Raw genomic sequence first — 9,891 nt, forward strand, 5'->3', positions numbered from 1 at the left:
GATTTTTGAGATGTGTGGGTTGGAAAGGCGTACAAATGTCCCCAAATGAATACCATTAAAGTCTTGGTGCACAAAAGTTTTGAGTTCGGTGGGTTTTGCACATAGCCTAGGTTGGCGGTGCACCACGGCATAGCTAGATGGCTTGGTGGGGAGTTTTGTGAAAAATTGAAATTGGTGATTTTTTAGATGTAAGGGTTGGAAAGGCCTACAAATGTCCCCAAATGAATACCATGAAAGTGTTGGTGCACGATTGTTTTGAGTTCAATGGGTTTTGCACATGGCCAAGCTTAGCGGTGCACCACGGCATAGCTAGATGGCTTGGTGGGGAGTTTTGTGAAAAATTGAAATTCGTGATTTTGGAGATGTGAGGGTTGGAAAGGCCTACAACTGTCCCCAAATGAATACCATAAAAGTCTTGGTGCACGAAAGTTTTAAGTTCGGTGGGTTTTGCACATGGCCAAGGTTGGCAGTGCACCACGGCATACCTAGATGGCTTGGTGGGGAGTTTTGTGAAAAATTGAAATTCGTGATTTTTGAGATGTGATGGTTGGAAAAGCCTACAAATGTCCCCAAATGAATACCATGAACGTCTTGGTGCACGAAAGTTTTGAGTTCGGTGGGTTTTGCACATGGCCAAGGTTGGCGGTGCACCACGGTATAGCTAGATGGCTTGGTGGGGAGTTTTGTGAAAAATTGAAATCCGTGATTTTTGACATGTGAGGGTTGGAAAGGCCTACAAATGTCCCCAAATGAATACCATGAAAGTCTTGGTGCACGAAAGTTTTGAGTTCGGTGGGTTTTAAACATTACCAAGCTTGGCGGTGCACCACGACATAGCTAGATGGCTTGGTGGGGAGTTTTGTGAAAAATTGAAATTCGTGGTTTTTGAGATGTGAGGGATGGAAAGGCCTACAAATGTCCCCAAATGAATACCATGAAAGTCTTGGTGCACGAAAGTTTTGAGTTCGGCGGGTTTTGCACATGACCAAGCATGGCGGTGCACCACGACATAGCTAGATGGCTTGGTAGGGAGTTTTGTGAAAAATTGAAATTCGTGATTTTTGAGATGTGTGGGTTGGAAAGGCCTACAAATGTCCCCAAATGAATACCATTAAAGTCTTGGTGCACAAAAGTTTTGAGTTCGGTGGGTTTTGCACATTGCCAAGGTTGGCGGGGCACCACGGCATAGCTAGATGGCTTGGTAGGGAGTTTTGTGAAAAATTGAAATTCGTGATTTTTGAGATGTGTGGGTTGGAAAGGCGTACAAATGTCCCCAAATGAATACCATTAAAGTCTTGGTGCACAAAAGTTTTGAGTTCGGTGGGTTTTGCACATAGCCTAGGTTGGCGGTGCACCACGGCATAGCTAGATGGCTTGGTGGGGAGTTTTGTGAAAAATTGAAATTGGTGATTTTTTAGATGTAAGGGTTGGAAAGGCCTACAAATGTCCCCAAATGAATACCATGAAAGTGTTGGTGCACGAAAGTTTTGAGTTCAGTGGGTTTTGCACATGGCCAAGCTAAGCGGTGCACCACGGCATAGCTAGATGGCTTGGTGGGGAGTTTTGTGAAAAATTGAAATTCGTGATTTTGGAGATGTGAGGGTTGGAAAGGCCTACAAATGTCCCCAAATGAATACCATAAAAGTCTTGGTGCACGAAAGTTTTGAGTTCGGTGGGTTTTGCACATGGCCAAGGTTGGCAGTGCACCACGGCATAGCTAGATGGCTTGGTGGGGAGTTTTGTGAAAAATTGAAATTCGTGATTTTTGAGATGTGATGGTTGGAAAGGCCTACAAATGTCCCCAAATGAATACCATGAATGTCTTGGTGCACGAAAGTTTTGAGTTCAGTGGGTTTTGCACATGGCCAAGGTTGGCGGTGCACCACGGTAAAGCTAGATGGCTTGGTGGGGAGTTTTGTGAAAAATTGAAATCCGTGATTTTTGACATGTGAGGGTTGGAAAGGCCTACAAATGTCCCCAAATGAATACCATGAAAGTCTTGGTGCACGAAAATTTTGAGTTTGGTGGGTTTTAAACATTACCAAGCTTGGCGGTGCACCACGGCATAGCTAGATGGCTTGGTGGGGAGTTTTGTGAAAAATTGAAATTCGTGGTTTTTGAGATGTGAGGGATGGAAAGGCCTACAAATGTCCCCAAATGAATACCATGAAAGTCTTGGTGCACGAAAGTTTTGAGTTCGGCGGGTTTTGCACATGACCAAGCATGGCGGTGCACCACGATATAGCTAGATGGCTTGGTAGGGAGTTTTGTGAAAAATTGAAATTCGTGATTTTTGAGATGTGTGGGTTGGAAAGGCCTACAAATGTCCCCAAATGAATACCATTAAAGTCTTGGTGCACAAAAGTTTTGAGTTCGGTGGGTTTTGCACATTGCCAAGGTTGGCGGGGCACCACGGCATAGCTAGATGGCTTGGTAGGGAGTTTTGTGAAAAATTGAAATTCGTGATTTTTGAGATGTGTGGGTTGGAAAGGCGTAAAAATGTCCCCAAATGAATACCATTAAAGTCTTGGTGCACAAAAGTTTTGAGTTCGGTGGGTTTTGCACATAGCCTAGGTTGGCGGTGCACCACGGCATAGCTAGATGGCTTGGTGGGGAGTTTTGTGAAAAATTGAAATTGGTGATTTTTTAGATGTAAGGGTTGGAAAGGCCTACAAATGTCCCCAAATGAATACCATGAAAGTGTTGGTGCACGAAAGTTTTGAGTTCAGTGGGTTTTGCACATGGCCAAGCTAAGCGGTGCACCACGGCATAGCTAGATGGCTTGGTGGGGAGTTTTGTGAAAAATTGAAATTCGTGATTTTGGAGATGTGAGGGTTGGAAAGGCCTACAAATGTCCCCAAATGAATACCATAAAAGTCTTGGTGCACGAAAGTTTTAAGTTCGGTGGGTTTTGCACATGGCCAAGGTTGGCAGTGCACCACGGCATAGCTAGATGGCTTGGTGGGGAGTTTTGTGAAAAATTGAAATTCGTGATTTTTGAGATGTGATGGTTGGAAAAGCCTACAAATGTCCCCAAATGAATACCATGAATGTCTTGGTGCACGAAAGTTTTGAGTTCGGTGGGTTTTGCACATGGCCAAGGTTGGCGGTGCACCACGGTAAAGCTAGATGGCTTGGTGGGGAGTTTTGTGAAAAATTGAAATCCGTGATTTTTGACATGTGAGGGTTGGAAAGGCCTACAAATGTCCCCAAATGAATACCATGAAAGTCTTGGTGCACGAAAATTTTGAGTTTGGTGGGTTTTAAACATTACCAAGCTTGGCGGTGCACCACGACATAGCTAGATGGCTTGGTGGGGAGTTTTGTGAAAAATTGAAATTCGTGGTTTTTGAGATGTGAGGGATGGAAAGGCCTACAAATGTCCCCAAATGAATACCATGAAAGTCTTGGTGCACGAAAGTTTTGAGTTCGGCGGGTTTTGCACATGACCAAGCATGGCGGTGCACCACGACATAGCTAGATGGCTTGGTAGGGAGTTTTGTGAAAAATTGAAATTCGTGATTTTGGAGATGTGAGGGTTGGAAAGGCCTACGAATGTCCCCAAATGAATACCATGAAAGTCTTGGTGCACGTAAGTTTTGAGTTCGGTGGGTTTTGCACATGGCCAAGCTAAGCAGTGCACCACGGCATAGCTAGATGGCTTGGTGGGGAGTTTTGTGAAGAATTGAAATTCGTGGTTTTTGAGATGTGAGGGTTGGATATGCCTCCAAATGCCCCCAAATGAATACCATGAAAGTGTTGCTGCTTAAAAGTTATTAGTTCGGTGGGTTTTGCATATGGCCAAGTTGGTCGGTGCACCACGACATAGCTAGATGGCTTGGTTGGGAGTTTTGTGAAAAAATGAAATTCGTGATTTTTGAGATGTGAGGGTTGGAAAGGCCTAAAAATGTCCCCAAATGAATACCATTAAAAGTCTTGGTGCACGAAAGTTTTGAGTTCGGTGGGTTTTGCACATTGCCAAGGTTGGCGGGGCACCACGGCATAGCTAGATGGCTTGGTAGGGAGTGTTGTGACAAATTGAAATTCGTGATTTTTGAGATGTGTGGGTTGGAAAGGCCTACAAATGTCCCCAAATGAATACCATTAAAGTCTTGGTGCACAAAAGTTTTGAGTTCGGTGGGTTTTGCACATGGCCTAGGTTGGCGTTGCACCACGGCATAGCTAGATGGCTTGGTGGGGAGTTTTGTGAAAAATTGAAATTGGTGATTTTTTAGATGTAAGGGTTGGAAAGGCCTACAAATGTCCCCAAATGAATACCATGAAAGTGTTGGTGCACGAAAGTTTTGAGTTCGGTGGGTTTTGCACATGGCCAAGCTAAGCGGTGCACCACGGCATAGCTAGATGGCTTGGTGGGGAGTTTTGTGAAAAATTGAAATTCGTGATTTTGGAGATGTGAGGGTTGGAAAGGCCTACAAATGTCCCCAAATGAATACCATAAAAGTCTTGGTGCACGAAAGTTTTAAGTTCGGTGGGTTTTGCACATGGCCAAGGTTGGCAGTGCACCACGGCATAGCTAGATGGCTTGGTGGGGAGTTTTGTGAAAAATTGAAATTCGTGATTTTTGAGATGTGATGGTTGGAAAAGCCTACAAATGTCCCCAAATGAATACCATGAATGTCTTGGTGCACGAAAGTTTTGAGTTCGGTGGGTTTTGCACATGGCCAAGGTTGGCGGTGCACCACGGTATAGCTAGATGGCTTGGTGGGGAGTTTTGTGAAAAATTGAAATCCGTGATTTTTGACATGTGAGGGTTGGAAAGGCCTACAAATGTCCCCAAATGAATACCATGAAAGTCTTGGTGCACGAAAATTTTGAGTTCGGTGGGTTTTAAACATTACCAAGCTTGGCGGTGCACCACGACATAGCTAGATGGCTTGGTGGGGAGTTTTGTGAAAAATTGAAATTCGTGGTTTTTGAGATGTGAGGGATGGAAAGGCCTACAAATGTCCTCAAATGAATACCATGAAAGTCTTGGTGCACGAAAGTTTTGAGTTCGGCGGGTTTTGCACATGACCAAGCATGGCGGTGCACCACGACATAGCTAGATGGCTTGGTAGGGAGTTTTGTGAAAAATTGAAATTCGTGATTTTTGAGATGTGTGGGTTGGAAAGGCCTACAAATGTCCCCAAATGAATACCATTAAAGTCTTGGTGCACAAAAGTTTTGAGTTCGGTGGGTTTTGCACATGGCCTAGGTTGGCGTTGCACCACGGCATAGCTAGATGGCTTGGTGGGGAGTTTTGTGAAAAATTGAAATTGGTGATTTTTTAGATGTAAGGGTTGGAAAGGCCTACAAATGTCCCCAAATGAATACCATGAAAGTGTTGGTGCACGAAAGTTTTGAGTTCGGTGGGTGTTGCACATGGCCAAGCTAAGCGGTGCACCACGGCATAGCTAGATGGCTTGGTGGGGAGTTTTGTGAAAAATTGAAATTCGTGATTTTGGAGATGTGAGGGTTGGAAAGGCCTACAAATGTCCCCAAATGAATACCATAAAAGTCTTGGTGCACGAAAGTTTTAAGTTCGGTGGGTTTTGCACATGGCCAAGGTTGGCAGTGCACCACGGCATAGCTAGATGGCTTGGTGGGGAGTTTTGTGAAAAATTGAAATTCGTGATTTTTGAGATGTGATGGTTGGAAAAGCCTACAAATGTCCCCAAATGAATACCATGAATGTCTTGGTGCACGAAAGTTTTGAGTTCGGTGGGTTTTGCACATGGCCAAGGTTGGCGGTGCACCACGGTATAGCTAGATGGCTTGGTGGGGAGTTTTGTGAAAAATTGAAATCCGTGATTTTTGACATGTGAGGGTTGGAAAGGCCTACAAATGTCCCCAAATGAATACCATGAAAGTCTTGGTGCACGAAAATTTTGAGTTCGGTGGGTTTTAAACATTACCAAGCTTGGCGGTGCACCACGACATAGCTAGATGGCTTGGTGGGGAGTTTTGTGAAAAATTGAAATTCGTGGTTTTTGAGATGTGAGGGATGGAAAGGCCTACAAATGTCCTCAAATGAATACCATGAAAGTCTTGGTGCACGAAAGTTTTGAGTTCGGTGGGTTTTGCACATAGCCTAGGTTGGCGGTGCACCACGGCATAGCTAGATGGCTTGGTGGGGAGTTTTGTGAAAAATTGAAATTGGTGATTTTTTAGATGTAAGGGTTGGAAAGGCCTACAAATGTCCCCAAATGAATACCATGAAAGTGTTGGTGCACGAAAGTTTTGAGTTCAGTGGGTTTTGCACATGGCCAAGCTAAGCGGTGCACCACGGCATAGCTAGATGGCTTGGTGGGGAGTTTTGTGAAAAATTGAAATTCGTGATTTTGGAGATGTGAGGGTTGGAAAGGCCTACAAATGTCCCCAAATGAATACCATAAAAGTCTTGGTGCACGAAATTTTTAAGTTCGGTGGGTTTTGCACATGGCCAAGGTTGGCAGTGCACCACGGCATAGGTAGATGGCTTGGTGGGGAGTTTTGTGAAAAATTGAAATTCGTGATTTTTGAGATGTGATGGTTGGAAAAGCCTACAAATGTCCCCAAATGAATACCATGAATGTCTTGGTGCACGAAAGTTTTGAGTTCGGTGGGTTTTGCACATGGCCAAGGTTGGCGGTGCACCACGGTATAGCTAGATGGCTTGGTGGGGAGTTTTGTGAAAAATTGAAATCCGTGATTTTTGACATGTGAGGGTTGGAAAGGCCTACAAATGTCCCCAAATGAATACCATGAAAGTCTTGGTGCACGAAAATTTTGAGTTCGGTGGGTTTTAAACATTACCAAGCTTGGCGGTGCACCACGACATAGCTAGATGGCTTGGTGGGGAGTTTTGTGAAAAATTGAAATTCGTGATTTTTGAGATGTGAGGGATGGAAAGGCCTACAAATGTCCTCAAATGAATACCATGAAAGTCTTGGTGCACGAAAGTTTTGAGTTCGGCGGGTTTTGCACATGACCAAGCATGGCGGTGCACCACGACATAGCTAGATGGCTTGGTAGGGAGTTTTGTGAAAAATTGAAATTCGTGATTTTTGAGATGTGTGGGTTGGAAAGGCCTACAAATGTCCCCAAATGAATACCATTAAAGTCTTGGTGCACAAAAGTTTTGAGTTCGGTGGGTTTTGCACATTGCCAAGGTTGGCGGGGCACCACGGCATAGCTAGATGGCTTGGTAGGGAGTTTTGTGAAAAATTGAAATTCGTGATTTTTGAGATGTGTGGGTTGGAAAGGCGTACAAATGTCCCCAAATGAATACCATTAAAGTCTTGGTGCACAAAAGTTTTGAGTTCGGTGGGTTTTGCACATAGCCTAGGTTGGCGGTGCACCACGGCATAGCTAGATGGCTTGGTGGGGAGTTTTGTGAAAAATTGAAATTGGTGATTTTTTAGATGTAAGGGTTGGAAAGGCCTACAAATGTCCCCAAATGAATACCATGAAAGTGTTGGTGCACGAAAGTTTTGAGTTCAGTGGGTTTTGCACATGGCCAAGCTAAGCGGTGCACCACGGCATAGCTAGATGGCTTGGTGGGGAGTTTTGTGAAAAATTGAAATTCGAGATTTTGGAGATGTGAGGGTTGGAAAGGCCTACAAATGTCCCCAAATGAATACCATAAAAGTCTTGGTGCACGAAAGTTTTAAGTTCGGTGGGTTTTGCACATGGCCAAGGTTGGCAGTGCACCACGGCATAGCTAGATGGCTTGGTGGGGAGTTTTGTGAAAAATTGAAATTCGTGATTTTTGAGATGTGATGGTTGGAAAAGCCTACAAATGTCCCCAAATGAATACCATGAACGTCTTGGTGCACGAAAGTTTTGAGTTCGGTGGGTTTTGCACATGGCCAAGGTTGGCGGTGCACCACGGTATAGCTAGATGGCTTGGTGGGGAGTTTTGGGAAAAATTGAAATCCATAATTTTTGACATGTGAGGGTTGGAAAGGCCTACAAATGTCCCCAAATGAATACCATGAAAGTCTTGGTGCACGAAAGTTTTGAGTTCGGTGGGTTTTAAACATTACCAAGCTTGGCGGTGCACCACGACATAGCTAGATGGCTTGGTGGGGAGTTTTGTGAAAAATTGAAATTGGTGATTTTTTAGATGTAAGGGTTGGAAAGGCCTACAAATGTCCCCAAATGAATACCATGAAAGTGTTGGTGCACGAAAGTTTTGAGTTCAGTGGGTTTTGCACATGGCCAAGCTAAGCGGTGCACCACGGCATAGCTAGATGGCTTGGTGGGGAGTTTTGTGAAAAATTGAAATTCGTGATTTTGGAGATGTGAGGGTTGGAAAGGCCTACAAATGTCCCCAAATGAATACCATAAAAGTCTTGGTGCACGAAAGTTTTAAGTTCGGTGGGTTTTGCACATGGCCAAGGTTGGCAGTGCACCACGGCATAGCTAGATGGCTTGGTGGGGAGTTTTGTGAAAAATTGAAATTCGTGATTTTTGAGATGTGATGGTTGGAAAAGCCTACAAATGTCCCCAAATGAATACCATGAATGTCTTGGTGCACGAAAGTTTTGAGTTCGGTGGGTTTTGCACATGGCCAAGGTTGGCGGTGCACCACGGTATAGCTAGATGGCTTGGTGGGGAGTTTTGTGAAAAATTGAAATCCGTGATTTTTGACATGTGAGGGTTGGAAAGGCCTACAAATGTCCCCAAATGAATACCATGAAAGTCTTGGTGCACGAAAATTTTGAGTTCGGTGGGTTTTAAACATTACCAAGCTTGGCGGTGCACCACGACATAGCTAGATGGCTTGGTGGGGAGTTTTGTGAAAAATTGAAATTCGTGATTTTTGAGATGTGAGGGATGGAAAGGCCTACAAATGTCCTCAAATGAATACCATGAAAGTCTTGGTGCACGAAAGTTTTGAGTTCGGCGGGTTTTGCACATGACCAAGCATGGCGGTGCACCACGACATAGCTAGATGGCTTGGTAGGGAGTTTTGTGAAAAATTGAAATTCGTGATTTTTGAGATGTGTGGGTTGGAAAGGCCTACAAATGTCCCCAAATGAATACCATTAAAGTCTTGGTGCACAAAAGTTTTGAGTTCGGTGGGTTTTGCACATTGCCAAGGTTGGCGGGGCACCACGGCATAGCTAGATGGCTTGGTAGGGAGTTTTGTGAAAAATTGAAATTCGTGATTTTTGAGATGTGTGGGTTGGAAAGGCGTACAAATGTCCCCAAATGAATACCATTAAAGTCTTGGTGCACAAAAGTTTTGAGTTCGGTGGGTTTTGCACATAGCCTAGGTTGGCGGTGCACCACGGCATAGCTAGATGGCTTGGTGGGGAGTTTTGTGAAAAATTGAAATTGGTGATTTTTTAGATGTAAGGGTTGGAAAGGCCTACAAATGTCCCCAAATGAATACCATGAAAGTGTTGGTGCACGAAAGTTTTGAGTTCAGTGGGTTTTGCACATGGCCAAGCTAAGCGGTGCACCACGGCATAGCTAGATGGCTTGGTGGGGAGTTTTGTGAAAAATTGAAATTCGAGATTTTGGAGATGTGAGGGTTGGAAAGGCCTACAAATGTCCCCAAATGAATACCATAAAAGTCTTGGTGCACGAAAGTTTTAAGTTCGGTGGGTTTTGCACATGGCCAAGGTTGGCAGTGCACCACGGCATAGCTAGATGGCTTGGTGGGGAGTTTTGTGAAAAATTGAAATTCGTGATTTTTGAGATGTGATGGTTGGAAAAGCCTACAAATGTCCCCAAATGAATACCATGAACGTCTTGGTGCACGAAAGTTTTGAGTTCGGTGGGTTTTGCACATGGCCAAGGTTGGCGGTGCACCACGGTATAGCTAGATGGCTTGGTGGGGAGTTTTGTGAAAAATTGAAATCCATGATTTTTGACATGTGAGGGTTGGAAAGGCCTACA

Source organism: Vigna unguiculata, chromosome 6 (assembly GCF_037176805.1).
Source record: "Vigna unguiculata cultivar grain cowpea cultivar isolate G323 ecotype 2 chromosome 6, ASM3717680v1, whole genome shotgun sequence".
Taxonomy (NCBI): Eukaryota; Viridiplantae; Streptophyta; class Magnoliopsida; order Fabales; family Fabaceae; genus Vigna; species Vigna unguiculata.